This window comes from Herpailurus yagouaroundi, unplaced genomic scaffold (assembly GCF_014898765.1).
Source record: "Herpailurus yagouaroundi ecotype Mexico unplaced genomic scaffold, PumYag 193, whole genome shotgun sequence".
Taxonomy (NCBI): domain Eukaryota; kingdom Metazoa; phylum Chordata; class Mammalia; order Carnivora; family Felidae; genus Herpailurus; species Herpailurus yagouaroundi.
The window spans coordinates 825,169-842,861 of record NW_024412424.1 but is presented as its reverse complement, the minus strand read 5'-3'; positions in this window follow the sequence as shown (position 1 = coordinate 842,861).

Sequence of the window (17,693 nt, the reverse complement as noted above, 5' to 3'; positions counted from 1 at the left end):
TAAATGGGTGATGGGCATTGAGGAGGACACTTGTTGGGATGAGCACTGGGTGTTCTATGTAAGTGATGAATCATGAAATCCTACTTCTGAAACCAATGGTACACTATATGTTAACTTTCTTGGATTTAAATAAAATTTAAAAAAATAAAGAAAAGGGGCACCCGGGTGGCTCGGTCATTTGAGCATCCAACTCTTGGTTTCGGCTCAGGTCATGATCTCACGGTTTGTGGGTTCAAGCCCCACATTGGGCTCTGTGCTGACAGCTCAGAGCCTGCTTGGGATTCTCTCTCTCCCTTGCTCTCTGCCCCTCCCCCACTTGCACTGTCTCTGCCTCTCTCAAAATAAATAAATAAACTTAAAGTGAAATGAAATGAAATGAAATAAAATAAAATAAAATAAAATAAAATAAAGAAGAATGTTGCCTAGGTAAAGTTTAAAAACACGCAAAATGATTCTATGGATTGTTCATGGATATGCCCCTTGTAGTAAAGGTGCAAAATGTGTATGGGAGTGATCGACACTAGCTGTAGATGTTGGGTGTGTCAGAGAGAGGGGTAGGGAGGACAGGGAATATGGGAATGGTGGGGGGGGGGATGTACATGGATGTTTTACTTCTTAATTTGAAGGATGAATACAAACTATGTTTCAGCCTGAAGCATGATCTATGCAATATCACACACACACACACACACACACACACTGGTCCCCACATACCTTCAAGGAACTCATCAGGAGAGATGGGTGGGTAAGTAAATGATGGATTCCACCTCACTCTCAGGTCAAGGTCACTGCGTCCCTCGAGCTCCCATCCCAAGGCTCCAGACACATCTCTTGGGTGCCCCACCTTTGCTGAACTTGCCCTGGCTCCCACAGACCCTGTGTCAAGCCCAGCTCAGCGTCTACCCCCAATCCTGTTCTACCTCTGTGCCCGGGCTCAGCGCTGACCTCACTGACCCCCCCCAGGCACCTGGGTCAGAGATGCGGGTGGTAGCCTGGTCTCCTTCCGCCCCACTCACTGCATCCTGAAGGTTCTACCTGAGCTTCCTCTCTTCTTCCTCTCCTCCCAGTATCCTACCGGGTTCCTGTCTTGTCGTTCTTCAACTTCAACCCTGCTCCTTCTCTGGGCTCTTTGGTTCCAGATTTCCTCTTCTGGATGAGCCTCCATAATGGCCACCACCATGGTGAAATGACATGCCTCTCCCTTGCTTAGAACCCTGCACTGGCTCCCCATTGCCTTGCTGCTAACAGTTAACCTTTCTTACATGCCTCCTGTGCATGCCACGGCAAGAAGTTCAACATGCTTCGTCTTACTTTACCCCCTAAGATGGGCACTCTTACCTCCATTTCTAGGATCAGGAAGCTTGGAAAGGACAATCAACCACCCACCTTGCAGTTTCTTTTGCTCCAAACCTCCTCAAGCTCTCCGGTGAGGACCTCTTAGCACAGGACACTTCCTATTTTATTTTGTTTTCATTATACAGACAAATAACTGAAGCCCAGAGAGGCAAAGACACTCCCCTGAGGCACACAGCAAGCCTGGCTGGAGACTGCACAGTCCCCTGCTTGTGGTTTACCCTGTCTGCCTCCCTTTCTCCCCACTCACCTACGGAAGGTGTCACCTCTAGCCACAGAGATGTGTCTCCAAAGGTGAGCCAGCTTTTGCTGGGAGAGCGTTGTGGGCCACACGTGATGTAGAGGCAAGTCTTTGGCCTCACAAGAGGGAGCTCAAGGACCTGACAGAGTCAGATTTATCCCTCCATCCCATTCCTTGAGCCCAGTCCCCCGGGTCTTGCTGGGGCACGTGCTAATTGTCCGCTCCACACTCTGTCCTACTGGCCTGTCTCTTTGGGGAGGAGGGCGACTGCAGCTTGCTCTGGGCCTTTCCCTCTACTCCTGAGCTGCAGGTGGCAGGGGGCTCTGGGCCTTTTCGGGGGACCTTCCCTGTGGGGCCTGAGCCCAGCAGACTCCCCCCCTCCGCCCCCTCAGCTCTGCCTGGAGCTGCCTCACCTCTGGGCTATGTCCTTGGCTCCCCTTTGCCGGAAGCAACAGCCTACTAACATTTATTTCTTAATTAAGGTGAAATTCACATGACAGAATTAGCCATTCAGAAGCGACCACTTCAATGGCATGTAGCATATTCACAATGTGCGACCACCACCTCTATCTAGTTCCAGAACATTTTTATCTCCCCAGAAGGACATGCTGTCCCCCATCTGTACTCACTGACCGTCCCTGTCCCCCAGACTCTGGCAAGCACCAATCGCTTTCCGTCCCTGTGGATTTGCTCGTTTTATATGAATGGAATGATGTATGTGGGCTTTCGTGTCTGGCTTCTTTCACTCAGCACGACAGCTTCTAGGCTCATCCACATTGTAGTGTATGTCAGTGCCTCATTCCTTCTCACGGCCGAGTAACATTCCTCGTATGAATGAGCCACATTTTGTTTATCCATTCACCATGGACATTTGGGGTATTTCCGCCATTTGGCTATTGTGCACAGGGCCACTGTGAACATCTATGTACTGATATCTCTTCGGGTCTCTGCGTTCAGTTCTTTTGGGTACATCCCCACGTGCAGAATTGTTGAGTCATGTGGCAGTTCTGTGTTCGGCTTTTTTGGGGAACTCTGCCAAACTGTTTCCCACAGTGGCTCCCCCACTTTATGTTCCCCCCAGCAACGTATACGAGTTCCAGCTTCTCCACATCCTCACCAACACTTGTTATTGTCCGTCTTTTTTACTGTAGCTGCTAAGGGGTGTGAAGTGTCATCTCGTTGTGGTTTTGACTTGCATTTCCTTTCATGAATGATCCAGTTGTGCATCTTTTCATGTTCCAAATACTTCGGAACTTGCATAGCTACTGGTGAAATCTATTTGGGCACGTACCCCTGCTACATGTATATTTATTTAAAAACAAAGTACTATTGTGAGCATTATAAAACACTCCTCCCAAATTGAAGTTAAAAAGAGGGTCACCTGGGTGGCTCGGGTGGTTAAGTGTCCAACTTCGGCTCAGGTCATGACCTCACAGCTCGTGAGTTCGAGTCGTGCGTCGGGCTCTGTGCTAACAGCTCAGAGCCCGGAGCCTGCTTTGGATTCTGTGTCTCCCTCTCTCTCTACCCCTCCCCTGCTCATGCTCTATCTCTCTTTCTCTCTCAAAAACAAACATTAAAAAACTTAAAAAAAAAAAGAAAAAAAGAGAAGCTCTGAGGATGACATAAACTCTTGGTCACTTCCGATCACCCTGATTAACCCTGACAATGGTTAATGCTTCAAGGTACCCTGGGACCAAGTTCATGGCTAAGGTTGTGGATAGAAACCCTTATCACAAGGGCTTTTTGACAACGGGAAAATATTAGACTCTTTCCAATCACAACTAATTTCTTTGCCACTGCCTTTCCCTGTCACAATGGGGCGGGCACAGAGTTTACTTTAGGGGTAGAAATGATGCCACCAGCATTTTCTGGTTGACACTGTCCCAATGTGCTGTCTTTCATGACAGGGGTTCATTTTTGACGATGGGTTGATATAAAAATGGTTAATACAACCCGTAAATTGATTCATCCTGGCGCACAGAAATCTCATTAATGCCCCTTAAAATAGGCTGAGAGCTAGAGTCAATCTAGTGAAATAGAAAATGCTAGCAAAGTACACTTCCCTGTTACTTTTGAAGCCCTTTTTATTTGGAAATAATTTTAGACTCACATAAAAGTCGCAAACATAGATGAAGTGATTCCGTGTATCTTTCACTCAGCTTTCCCCAACAGAAACATTCTTATAATTATATAATTATATATGAAAAGCATATTAAAGTTATAATTATATATTGTATAACATATATGTATATATAATTATAGATTTATATTCTGTATATTTAATAGTATATAATTATGGTACAATTATAAAAACCAGGACATTGACAGTGGCACAATACTATGAACTAAATACCTTTTTTTGGGATGCATCACTTTTTATATGCCCTCAATTGCTTTGAAACGCTTTATGAAATTTTGTCAGTTGCATGGAGTCATGCCATCACCACCACAGTCAGGGCCCAGAACCATTTCATCACCCCAAAGAAACTCCCCCATGCCTCCCCTTTGCAGTCAATATACTCCCCCCTTCCCTAACCCTTGGCAACCATTATCTGGTCACTATAACCCCCATAATCCTAACATTTCAAGAAAGTTGTAAATAATATCAGGCAGTATGTGACCTACTCAGCATCCAGGTTGAGAGCCATCCAGGTTGTCACTTGTATCAATAGTCTGCTCCTTTTCACTGCTGAGTAGTATTCCATTGCATGGATGGACCACTGGACAGTTAGGCTGTTTCCAGCTTTTGGTTTTTGCAAATAAAATTGCTATGAATATTCGTGTACAGAAGTCTTCCTTTCTCAAGGGTTTTTACCCAGGAGTGAGATTGTTGGATGATGTGGTAAGTGTAAATTTAACTTTATAAGAAATGGTCAAATCCTTTTCCAGAATGGCCATTCTATTTTGCATTCCCAGCAGAAATGTGTGAAAGTCCTGGTTGTTGGCTCTTGGTATTGTCAGAGTTTTTATTTTAGCCATTCTGATAGCTGTGTTCTGATGTCATTCTTGGCTTTCATTTGCATTTCCCTGATGGCTAGTGTTGTTGAACGTCTCTTCATGTCTTTGTCATCTGTATACCCTCTTTGGTGAAGTGTTCGTGTGTGCAAGTCTTCTGTCCTTTCTCTAAGTACTGTTATTTTAATTTTTAAATGTTTATTTATTTTTGAAGGAGAGAGAGACAGAGCACGAACGAGGGAGGGGCAGAGAGAGAGGGAGGCACAGAATCCGAAGCAGGCTCCAGGCTCTGAGCTGTCAGCACAGAGCGCAATGCGGGGCTTGAACTTACGGACCACAAGATCATGACCTGAGCCGAAGTTGGACACCCAACCAACTGAGCCACCCAAGCACCTCTCTGATTACTGTTATTTGAAAAGTTTTTGGAAGAGAAAATGAATGTACTTGAAAGTTATTCTGTTTTCTCCTTACATGCAGGGCCACTATACAGCAGAACTCCCCAGTGTGGAGGGTGTGTGTGTGTGTGTGTGTGTGTGTGTGTGGGTGTGTGAACCATTCTCATTGCTGTCTGTGTGAATGGCGCCCCCATGAGGTTAGTGCAGTGCACACACCCCACTCCATTGTTCCTGCCAGTCCTGTCTTTCTCACTGGAGCATCTTGCCTGCCCCAGGTTGACAACAGCGGACGCTGATCTATTCTCTTGTGGTGGGATGTTGTCCCTCACCTGCTTGCGAATAGGGTTCCTTACAACCTAGCTCCAGTGGACCTTGCCAGTCTCCTCTACAGCAAGTTCCTATCTCCACTCTATCCTAAAATCATGCTTTCTCAAGCCCCAGGGCCTTTGCACATGTGGGAAAGCCACCATCTCTACAGACTAACGATTCTTTATACTATGTTCTCCATGCCAAGTTCAAGCCTCATTTCTAGGACATTTTTCCTTCACTGTTGATCAACCCCCAGGACCCTCACTCTGACCCATCCCTAAACATTTGTGCTGGTTGGGGCCAGCAGAAGAGTGGTCTGTTGTTGAAATAAAAGCATGGGTTTATTTTTTTTTAAAGTTTATTTATTGAGAGAGAGAGAGAGAGGGAGAGAGAGAGAGAGAGAGAGAATCCCAAGCAGGCTCCATGCTGTCAGAGCAGAGTCCAACATGGGGTTGGATTCCAGAACCATGAGATCAAGACCTGAACTGAAATCAAGAGTCAGACCCTTAACCGACTGAATCACCCAGGTGTCCCTAAGTATGAGTTTGAAGAAGATTTTGACAGCTGATATTCTGAGTTTTGCGATGAAATCATATGAATTTTGAGTTGGGTGGGAAGAGCCTACAAGAACAGCTTTATCATTCTCATGCACCTGTTTGGACCTTCCTGCCGGCCTTCCTTCACTCACTCATTCATTCATTCGATTGTCATTGAGCACCTGTATGTGCCAAACCCTGGGCCAAGGGAGGAAAGACAGCATCATTGTCCCTCGTCCAGTTCACATTTGAATGGAGAAGGCAGGCAGAAACCCAATAATTGCACAAATAATAAATATATGGTTACAACGTGACAGGGGCTATAAACCATGTGATGCTAAGAGCAAAGGTAATGGGGGCCTGAGTTGGGGTCAGAGAAGGCTTCCCTGAGGAGGTGGCCTTGAACTGAGACGGGAAGAATGAAAGTGAGTGGAGTTGGCCGAAGTAGAGAGGGAAATGTGATTCAGGCCAAAGGAACAGCAGGTGTGAAGGCAGGAGGCAGGACATCCCCAGGGCACCTGCACTCTCAAAGATCCGTTCTGCCTCATAACACACATCTTAGCAAGCCACTCGCAGTAAATGCATTTCTTCCTCTGTTAAAAAAAAAAAATAGTAGGGGTGCCTGGGTGACTCAGTTAAGTGTCTGACTCTTGACTTGGGCTCAGGTCATGATCTCACGGTTTGTGGGTTCGAGCCTCACCTCTGGCTCTGTGTTGGCAGCACGGAGCCTGCTTGGGATTCTCTCTCCCTGTCTTGTGCTCTCTCTCTCTCTCTCTCTCTCAAAAATAAATCAATGAACTTAAATAAAAAGTAGAAAAGATTGTTATACTTTTGCTTTTGAAATTATTTAGGGGCCATGAAAATGACTGCACCACCTGCTTGCTGTGCTTCTACAGGGATTCTTGCAAACACAGAACATCTAACCCACAGGTAACTTTCCAAATGTAACCACTTTTGGGGGGAATGCTACCGTTCACAATGAAGGGTGTTGACATCATGCTAGTGGAAGAAGACCTTTCCTCCAAGCGTTTATTGATTTTGATTGTGCAGCCTTGCTTTTATGTTTTCAAACGTCAGAGTGTGTAGTTTTTAGTTTTTTCTTCCAGGTTTGAACATTTTCAGACTCCCAGAAAAATATCCTGGCGTGTCGGCATACTGGCGCCCCCAAGCGCCCATACTGGGAAACGCACCCTGCAAGGATGCAGGGTCTTGGCCGGCCTGGGGCTGTGAAAAGTCAACCTGCAACCCAGCTCGCCCCACCCGCTGTCATTGTCCCCGCCCGGTGAAACCCAAATTGAAACTAGAAGGAAGTGTCTCCACAGCACAAGATTCCTATTACGCCTCTCTGTCTTTGCAAAGGAAGTTCCCTCTCTATTCTTTTACTTATTTTTTTTTATTTCCAAACTAGATTGAGGTATCATCGCTACACAGAAAACGGCACATATTTATGTATTTATTATTAGTACTTTTAATGTTTATTTATTTTTGAAAGAGACAGAGCATGACAGGGGAGGGGCAGAGAGAGGGAGGGAGACACAGAATCCGAAGCAGGCTCTAGGCTTTGAGCTGTCAGCACAGAGCCTGATGCGGGGCTGACCTGAACCAAAGTGGGAAGCTTAACCAACCGAGCCACCTAGGCGCCCCCAAAGGGCACACATTTAGTGTGCAATTTGATAACTTCTGATGGGTGTGTACATGCATGCTTTTAAAATTATACTGATTTATAATACTAATTTTAAATATATAATGATTTATAATACTAATTTTAAATATATAAAATACAAATAACATTAAAATAAATTCAAATTGATGAAATAATTGCGAGAATATTACAAAGAATTCTTCCAAGTCCTTCTCCTACTTTGACCAATTGCTAACCTTTTTTCCCCACATTTGTGTTATAGTTCCATCTCTGTACATATACATTTTTTTTTTCTGAACCACTTGAGGGTTTTTCTGAACCACTTGCAGACATAATGCCCCTCTACCCCTACTTTATGTGAATTTCCTAAGAAGAAGGGTATTCTCTTATGTGACCCCAGATAATTTATGAAATTCAAGAAATTCATCACGGACACATTTTATTATCTAATAGCTAGTCCGGATTCCAATGTCTCCAATTGTCCTCACATAGCTACAATCTATAGTGGTTTTCTTCTGTGATCCAAGATCCAAAAGGTACAAGCAGGATCAGGTGCATGTAGATCCAGTCCAGGATCAAGCATCCATTTCTACTTATTATGGTTCTTTTGACTCCTTTCATAAAGACCAGCCTCTCAGCTTTTCTTGTTCTTTCATAACATCAAACATGTAAAACTATACTTGATTTTTTATTATAAATTTTCCTACAGGATAAAAATATTGAGAGAGTTTTATAATGAATTCTTTATTTATTTTTAATTGTTTTAATGTTTCTTTATTTTTGACAGAGAGACAGAGTATGAGCAGGGCAGGGGTGGAGAGAGAGGGAGACACACAACCCAAAGCAGGTCCAGGCTCCGAGCTGTCGGCACAGAGCCCGACGTGGGGCTTGAACTCACAAACCGCAAGATCATGACCTAAGCTGAAGTCGAATGCTTAACCGACTGAGCCACCCAGGCTCCCTGATTACAATGAATTCTGATATGCCTGCCACCCTGGTTCAAAGGTTCTCAAAGTTTCAACATTGACACATTTGAAGAAAACAGGTGGATTTTTTTTTTAAGTTTATTTATTTACACTGAGAGAGAGAGCCCAAGCGAGGAGAGAGAGAATCCCAAGCAGGTTCTACGCTGTCAGGGCAGAGCCCAACACGTGGCTTGAGCCCATCAACCAGGCTGTATCCCACCAACTGTGAGATCACAGCCTGAGCGAAACCGACTGAGCCACCCAGGCACCCTCTGGTGGATTTTAATGTGGAATGTCTCTCAGCGTGGGTTTATTGGACATTTGATCATGATTAGATTCAAGGTTACAGTTTGGCAGGAACCACAGACATGTTGCGTCCTCCCTGGTTCATGGTTTCAGGAAGCACGCAACGCTATTTCTTTCTTCTATGGGCACCTGGAGATCTCATGTGCGGATGTTTCCGGGGAGACCAAGGGAAGGAGTGTCCTGAGGAAGAGCCAGAAAAGGCTGCTTGGGCAAGTGCTTCTGTGGGCAGAGGGTGTGAGGGGCTGCTACGTACGGGGGCCAGAGAGGATGCGGTGCTTCCCAGGGTATGAGGAGGGACATATTCTGGTTCAGGGCTCACATTTTCCTGTTTCTCTGAGTCAGTGCTTCTCACTTTCCAGCTTGCTTCCAATGAGTTTCTGCCACTAGGAGTGTCTCATGAAGGCCCAGAAGGTTAGAGGAAAGTCAGATCAGAGGGAGACAGGTGGCTGTCATAAATGCCGGAAGCTCTCCTGGTAGCATCAGCAGGTGGCTGAGGTTCTGGCAGCCGCGGTGGCAGAACTCCTTCGGTTGAGGAGGAAGAAACCCTCTCTGGTCCAGACTTTGAAGAAACCCTCTCTGGTCCCCATGAGCCCCTCTGCTTGCCGCCTGTCTCTCTCCCCTTCCCGGTGGGTCTGTAACAGCCTCCACTTCCTCATTCATTCATCAAACCCTTATTGAGCATCTCATTTGGGGGTACTCCTAAACCTATGACCAGACACTCAGATGACCAGTGTAAGATCCCACCCTTACCCACAGCAGAGCCATAAAGAAACAGTATCACAGACAGGGGAACCCAGACGCCACATGAAAAAACACAAGGATGATCAACCTCTTCAGTAATGGGGGCGGGAAGCCACTACGAGATGCTGTGTCACGCTCATTACCCAAGGTGGATGAAAAAGTCTGGCAGCAACAAGGTTTTTTGAGGCTTTGGGACAAAGAAACCCTTATCCACTGCTGCGGGGAGAGCAAATGGACAAGATCACTTTGGAGAATAACGTGACAGTATCTGGAAAGGCTGAGAATGCACTATTCTATTATTAGTAATTCTTAGCTTTATACCCTACAGAGATATAGGACATAGAGATGTGTCCTGTGGGAAGCGTGGGGTATATGTTTCCATGTGAGCACATGAGAGGTTGTGATCAGGAATGTACGTCAGCATGGGGCACCTGGGTGGCTCAGTCCATCAAGCATCCGACTTGGGTTCAGGTTCATGATCTCGAGGTTTGTGAGTTCGAGCCCTGCATCGGGCTCTGTGCTGACAGCTCAGAGCCTGGAGACTGTTTTAGATTCTGTGTCTCCCTCTCTCTCTGCCCCACCCCCACTCATGTTCTGTCTCTCAAAAATAAATACAGACGTTAAAAACAAAGGAATATATGTTAGCAAATGTGGTATATCCATGCAATGGAGTACTACACAGCCCTAAAAAGGAAGGATGTTCTGACCCAGGCTACAACATGGATGAAACGAGGACATCATGCTGAGTGAAGTAAGCCAGTCACAAAAGGACAAATACAGGCCGATTCCACTTCTGTGAGCTCCCTAGAGGAGCCACAGTCACAGAGGCAGGAAGTAGATGGGGGGAGCCAGGGGCTGGGGGAGGGGATGGGGAGTCAGTGTTTGACGGGGACAGAGTTGCAGTTTTACAAGACGAAAAGTGTTCCGGAGACAGATGGTGGGGAGGGCCGTGCAGTGGTGTGAACGTACTTAGTGCCACTGAACTGGACACTGAAAAATGCTGAAGACGGTAAATTTTACATCATGTGTATTTTAGCCACAAGAAAAACTTTGGAAAGCAAACCATTGGCAACACTTCTCATAATGGTGGAAGATTATAAAATAGCTAGATGACCCTCAGCGGAAAGATGGAGAAATCCATGAGGGGGTATTGCCACGGTTGAATACTGTCACCCCGGAAGCAAATGAACCAGAGCCACGTGTGCTGACTGATATAAATCTTAAAAACATGGCTCTAAGCAAAACACAGCAAGCTGCAGAAAGATGTGTAGAGTGACTGTATTTATATGAAGATTGTAAAACCCGTAGGGGCATGACAAAGGCCATATTTAGAACAGTGGTTACCTTGGAGGAGGGAAACGATGGGACAGGGGAAGGGACTCACGAGGTCTCAGTTGCATCTGTGACACCCTCCTGTGAAGAGGGTTAATGTTTGTTTATTGTAAACTATACTTTAAATTTTTTCCCTTTTGATTTTTATTACTATTTTTTTGACGTGTGCCTTACGAGCGATGAATGGCATACATGTGGCCTGTGAAACCGGCCACAAGAAAGATATTGAACATTTATTTGAATGCCTGAAATCCAAATGCTTCTTTGTTTCTCTCTGTGCGTGTGTATGTCTCTGTTTTTCTCTGTCTCTGTCTCTCACTGTCTCTGTGTCTCTGTATTTCTGTTTCGGTCTAAGTCTCTGTGTCTGTCTGTGTCTGTTCCTTTCCCTGTCTCTCTCTGTGCCTCTGTTTCTCTCTGTCTTTCTCTCTCTCTGTCTCTCTCTCTGTGCCTCTGTGTCTCTGTCTCTCTGTCTGTTTCTGTGTCTGGTCACTCTCTGTCTCTGTCTGACTGTCTGTCTCTCTCACACACATTTGACGAGGTTCTTGGTTCCTGTCTTCCATTCTCAAAGAAGAAAGTGGGAACAGGAACAAGTAGACTGGGCCCACTGGCTCGTATCTGGGTTCTGACCACAATGCTCGGGCTGATGTCGCCCTCCTGGGCATCCACTGGTGGACATCCTCCAGGACTTCCCAGCCTCCCTGATATTCCTTGAACCCCCAAACCAGATCCTGGGCGTTGTCACCCCTATCTGTGCTGCCTCACCTCCATGGCCAATAGATCACCACCCCCTGCTTCTCTTACCTCCTAAAATATCCCTACTTCCTGTCCCCTACTCTCCTCTCCAGCCCCCTGCCTCTCATCTCTCTCCTGGACAACCATTCTATGCTCTCACTGGTCGCTCTATTATCTCCCCTTTCTCTCTTGTCCCCTGGACAATCCCCAAAGTAACCTTGTAACTAAGTCCAAACTCCTTGCACAACAAGCCCATAAATCAAGAGGCATGATGTTGGGATAGGAAAGTGACTTTGTTTGGGGTAGGGAGCCAAGGATGGCTGGCTCTGTCCCAAAGAGCCATCTCCCTGGGCATGAAATTTGAGCTTCCTTTGTGTTAGCAAAAGGGGGAAACAGGAGGAAGTTGGAGTCAAAAAGTGACCGACATCCCAGGAAGGTCGTGAAACTTCTTAGTTCTTGGTCAGCTGATCCTTGCATACAGAAATCTGCTCACATCGTTCCTGAAAATCTTGAACTTAGCACAGTCATTTCTGTACATCCTTTCTCATCTCAAGTGAGGTAGGTTTCAGGTTAAAAAAAAAAGCAGTTTTTGCAAATCTCAGCTCTAAGCAAAATTCCTTTCATGATTAACATGTCTCCCCGCAGGGCTCATCAGAAGTTTCCAAGCTGCGGATCATACAGCAAGGAAAGTAGGAGCAATATGGAGTCAGACGTGCTAAGTTTCTCCCGTTTGCAACCCCACGTGCCTCCCTTCCAGCAACCCTGCAATAGCTCTTCCTACCAAGAGGTCACCTGTACTGAGGGTTCACTATGTGAGTGGTTCTGTGTATCTGATTCTCCAAGGTAGTTACGACTACTCCCATTCCCTAGAAGACTTTGAGGTGCAAGGAGGTCAGATGACTCAGGTCTATTTGCTTCCAAAGCCCATTCGTATAAAACATCCCAGCCCAGGGGTTAGCATGGCTTACACACATGAAGACTTTCTAGTCCCATTCGTACAATATGAAGACTAACTAGTCAAGACTCAGAGAGGCAAAGTCACCTGTCCAAGGTCACACAGCGGGTCTGGCTATCTCCAGAACTCCTGCTCTTTCTCTCTGCTCCCACCTGTTCTACCTCTCTTCCCACTCACCTGGGACGTGAGCTATGATGTCAGGCACTAAGCCCACGGTGGTCCATACACTTCAGTCTTCTGGATCTGAAGGTATCTGGTAAGTGGTGAGTTGGGTTGCGTGGAGGATGGGGTCTGGGGCTTTGAGTGATGGGGAGGTAGGTCTGTGGTCCCCCAGGAAGGAGTTTCAGTGCTCATAGCCCATTGCCTTGGGGTGAGCCCCTGAGTGCCTCGTTAGGGATCCAGAAGCCAAATAATTGTCTCCCATATATAGAACCACCACTAGATGTGGCCTCTTGGGGAAAGTGAGTAACTCTCATCATTCCTTTCCTTTTCCCTTTCCTCCACTTCTGTAGAGGCTCTGATCTCTGAGACATTTTTCTTGGAGAGAACTTTCTTCCAGGGCTCTGGAAGTGGCAGAATTTCCCTGGCACCCTTGCGTCCTGTGACAAACCCAAGGTGCTCTTCTCCTGCTCAAAATCGTACCATGGCTCCCATCCTTACGCAGGACCTCACTTCTTTTTTTCACACAGCTTTTTATAGGAGAAAAGCATGTAAGCATATATTCATGCTTATTTATAAATAGATACATCTACTACAGATAGAATATACAGTATTTTATGAACCACATCCTGTAAATGCTAACTTACAAAAAGCAAGAAGAAAATGAACGCTATTTAAGTAGATTTATAATTACGGCAGCTTCATATTATTCTTAGCTTACACGTCCAGGCACATATAATGGTTAATATTAATGCTTACACATGTGTATATAAGACAGTCTTCTCGATACTTTCACATTTTTTTGCCGGGAGGCTGACTTCTATTCCTGCTATTGCATTTATCAATTGCTTTACAACACATAACCCCCAAAGTTAGTGGATTTGAACAGCAACATCAATAAGAACATTTATTTTGCTTATGAATATCTTTGTTTTGTTTTCTTTTGTTTTTAGATTGAATCTCTGGGGGGGGGCGGGGGGGATTGAATTATAATTCAGTATATATTTAGGGCACACAATGTGATGATTTGGTATGTGTCTACATGGTGAAACGATGACCACAATCGAGTTAACACATCAATAATCTCTTGCAGTTACCAAAGTTCTTTGTGTGATGAGAACACTTAAGACCCACTCTCTTGGCAAATTTCAAGTGTATGATACAGAAGGATTAACTATAGTAGCCACGCTGTGCATTAGATCCTCAGCACTTGTGCATCTTATAACTGAAAGTTTGTACCTTTTGACCAACACCTCCCCATTTCTCTCCCTTCCAATCCTGGCAACCACCATTCTGCTCCGTTTCTATAAGTTTGATTTTTTTTCCCCCTCCCAGATGTGGCAGATAAGTGAAACTATGCAGCATTTGTCTTTCTGTGCCTGGCTTATTTCACTGAGCATAATGTCCTCCAGGTTCGTCTACGTTGTCACGAACGGCATTATTTCCCTCTTATCTATATCGATAAATCTCCATCTGTATATCGCATTCCTTTATCCATTTATCTGATGATGGACACTTAGGTTGTTTCTGTGTCTTAGCTATTGTGAAAAATGCTGCAATGAACTTCAACATCCAGATATCTTTTTGAAATACAAGACAATATCTCTGAGGAACATGAATGCAAAAGTCCTCAACAAAATATTAGCAAAGCAAATTCAATAGCACGTTAAAAGAATCATACATCGTGGGGCGCCTGGGTGGCTCAGTTGGTTAGGCGACCAACTTCGGCCCAGGTCATGATCTCATGGTTTGTGAGTTTGAGCCCCGTGTTGGGCTCTGTGCTGACAGCTCAGAGCCTGGAGCCTGCTTCCAATTCTGTGTCTCCCTCTCTCTGCACCTCCCCTACTCATCCTCTATCTCTCTCTGTCTCTCAAAAAATAAATAAATGTTAAAAAAATTAAAAAAAAAGAATCATACATCATGATCAAATGGGATTTATCTCAGAAATGTAAGGAAGGTTCAACATATACAGTAAGTAAATGTGATATGGAACACTAACAGAATGAAAGGTAAAAATCATATGATCATATCATTAGATGCAGAAGAAGCATCTGACAATACTCAACATCCTTTTGTGATAAAAACTTTCAACAAATTGGATATAGAAGGACTGAACCTCAACATATTAAAGGCCACATATGACAAGCTTATAGCTAACATCATACTCAACAGTGAAAGGTTGAAATCTTTTTCTCTAAGATCAAGAACAAGACAAGGATACCCACTCTCACCTTTCCTATTCAATATAGTACTAGAAGTCCTAGCCAAAGCAATTAGGCAAGAAAAAAAAAATAAAGGGCATCCAACTGGAAAGAAAGAAGTAAAACTGTGTTTGTTTGCTTATGGATTTTAATTTGAGACGGGCTTGGCAAGGCCAGTTCACCTCTTCCATTGGAAGGCTGAGGGTGGGAATCATTGAACACAGTGTATTCTGGATGTCAGCTGGACTTCGGCTGGGACTGGCTTGCGACACCTCTGGGTGGTGCCTCCATGTTACACCTTGGCTTCCTTGCAACATGCAGCTGGGTTCCAAGATTCCAAGAGTAAGCATCCCAACAGGACCAGGTGGAAACTGTATGACCTTTAATGATTCAGCTTTGGAAGTCACATAGGGCCACTTTGACATAGTCACAGTGCCCCTCCCCCCCAGATTTAAGGGGAGGATATTTACGCCCCACTTTTTGATGGAAGAGTATCAACATCACATTGTAAGAACAGTATGTGGGATGGCAGATATTAGTGTGGTCATCCTTGGAAAATGTAATCTGCTAATGTCACTGATTACGGTATTTTCCTCTCACATTTTACCCAGTGAAGGGTCCTAGCCTCAGTCACTTTCACAGGTATTGTGCTTGCGTTGTTAAAATTAATTTTTTTCTGCAGATTATTTTCAAGGAACGTTCTTTAAGTTACTTGTCTGTTACATGGAGGGTGGTTTAGGGAAATCTGGATAACTCAAGCCATTTGTGCACTTTACCAAGTATGCAATCCTTCTATAAGACAAATTAAGAACAATATACATTAAAAATATATTTATCTGTGAAAATATGTGTATTTTTCTCTGTGAAAAAGAGGAGGGGTGTCTGAGTACCTCAGTTGGTTAAGCGTCTGACTCTTTTTTTTTTTTTTTAATTTTTTTTTCAACGTTTATTTATTTTTGGGACAGAGAGAGACAGAGCATGAACGGGCGAGGGGCAGAGAGAGAGGGAGACACAGAATCGGAAACAGGCTCCAGGCTCTGAGCTATCAGCCCAGAGCCCGACGCGGGGCTCGAACTCACGGACCGCGAGACCCTGACCTGGCTGCAGTCGGACGCTTACCCGACTGCGCCACCCAGGCGCCCCAAGCGTCTGACTCTTGATCTCAGCTCAGGTCATGATCTCACAGTTTGTGAGATTGAGCCCCATGTCGGGCTCTGTGCTGACAGCATAGAGCGTATTTGGGATTCTTTCTCCCCTCTCTCTCTGTCTCTCAAAATAAATAAATAAACTTTAAGAAAAAAGAAGAGGAGGAAATGATCTCTTGAGGAAAAAGGGTATTTCTCTCTTGAAATCATTTTGTTACCATGAGTATATTGCTTATTTAACCCTTAGCTGGATACTTGGAGCATCAGTGGACTTTCCCATTAAGTTAAAAAACAAAAATATAAATGACTTCCACTGGATTTTTTTAACCCAAGAATGAGTCTTTATTACCAAAGTAATTTTTTTTGTTTTTTTAAACTTATCTTGAAATAGTTATAGATGCATGAGAAGTTTCAAAAATAGTACATAGAATTCTGCAAACCTTCCACTCAGTTTCACCCGGTAGTTACATTGTATATAAGTATGTAGTACAAAATCAAAACCAAGGAATTCACATTAGTACAATGTATCTATATAGTTGTATGCAATTTAATCACAGGCGTGGATAAAATTGTCATTTTGAGGGTGCCATAGAATGAAATCACACAATGTGTAACCTTTTGTGATTGGCTTTTTGCACTCAGTGTAATGCCCTGGAAATCTGACCAAGTTGTTGTATGTATCATGACATTTTATTCCTTTTTTTTTTTTTTTTTTTTTTTTTTATTACTGGGCATGTCATGGGCTGAATTGTACTCCTCACTCCAAATTCGTATGTTGGTGTACTAATCCTTAGTACCTTAGAATATGACTTCATTTGGAGATAAGGTCTTTACAGGGATTAGTAAGTTTAAAATGACCTCTGAGGGTGGGCCTTAATCCCATATGACTGATGTCCTTATAAGAAGAGGATAGTTGGACACAAAGATAGACACAGAGAAAAGATGATGTGAAGACATAAGAAGACACCTCTGGCCTCCAGAGCTGTGAGAAAATACATTTTTGTTGTTTAAACCACCCAGTCGGTGTACTTTGTTCAGTTAGCCCGAGATAACTAATACAGAGGGTAGAATACTATTGTAGGGTTTCCTGGTGTTTGTTCAAGCATTCACGTGTCGAAGGATATTTGGGTCATTTCCAGTTTTTCACTATTACAAATGATAGCTGCTGTGAATATTTGTGTACAGGTTTGTGTGTGTGTGTGGGGGGGGGGGGCTGTATTGTCACTTTTATAAATTCCGAAGCCAACAATTAGTGAAATTGATATAACATTTCACTCAACATTCATTTCTGTAAACACTTATTGATTTCAACTTTGTGGTTTTACTTTTGTGCTTTGGAGCAAAACTCTGCTTTTCTCCTTTTTTTAAAATTTTGTTTTCATTCCTAGGTCCCCGTTAGGTTCAGAAGCTCCTGGGATGCTGCAGACTGCCAGTGGGCAATGCCAGGTTTGAAGCTTGAGGAAAGAAATAAAGGCCTCGTTAAACCCTTAAGTTATGTGCAATATGCCTCTGGAAAATCTTGGGAATGATCCACCTGATTTTGAAACACTAGCGTCCCCTAGCGCTTGGTTTGGGTTACACATCATGGAAGAGGGTTTCACCGTGAATGGGGATGAGGAAGGAATTCCTCCATAACATCTATATTTATATCTTCTTGATGAATCGACCCTTTTCTCATTATGATGTATCCTTGTTTTAAATATATAATTTATTGTCAAGTTAGCTA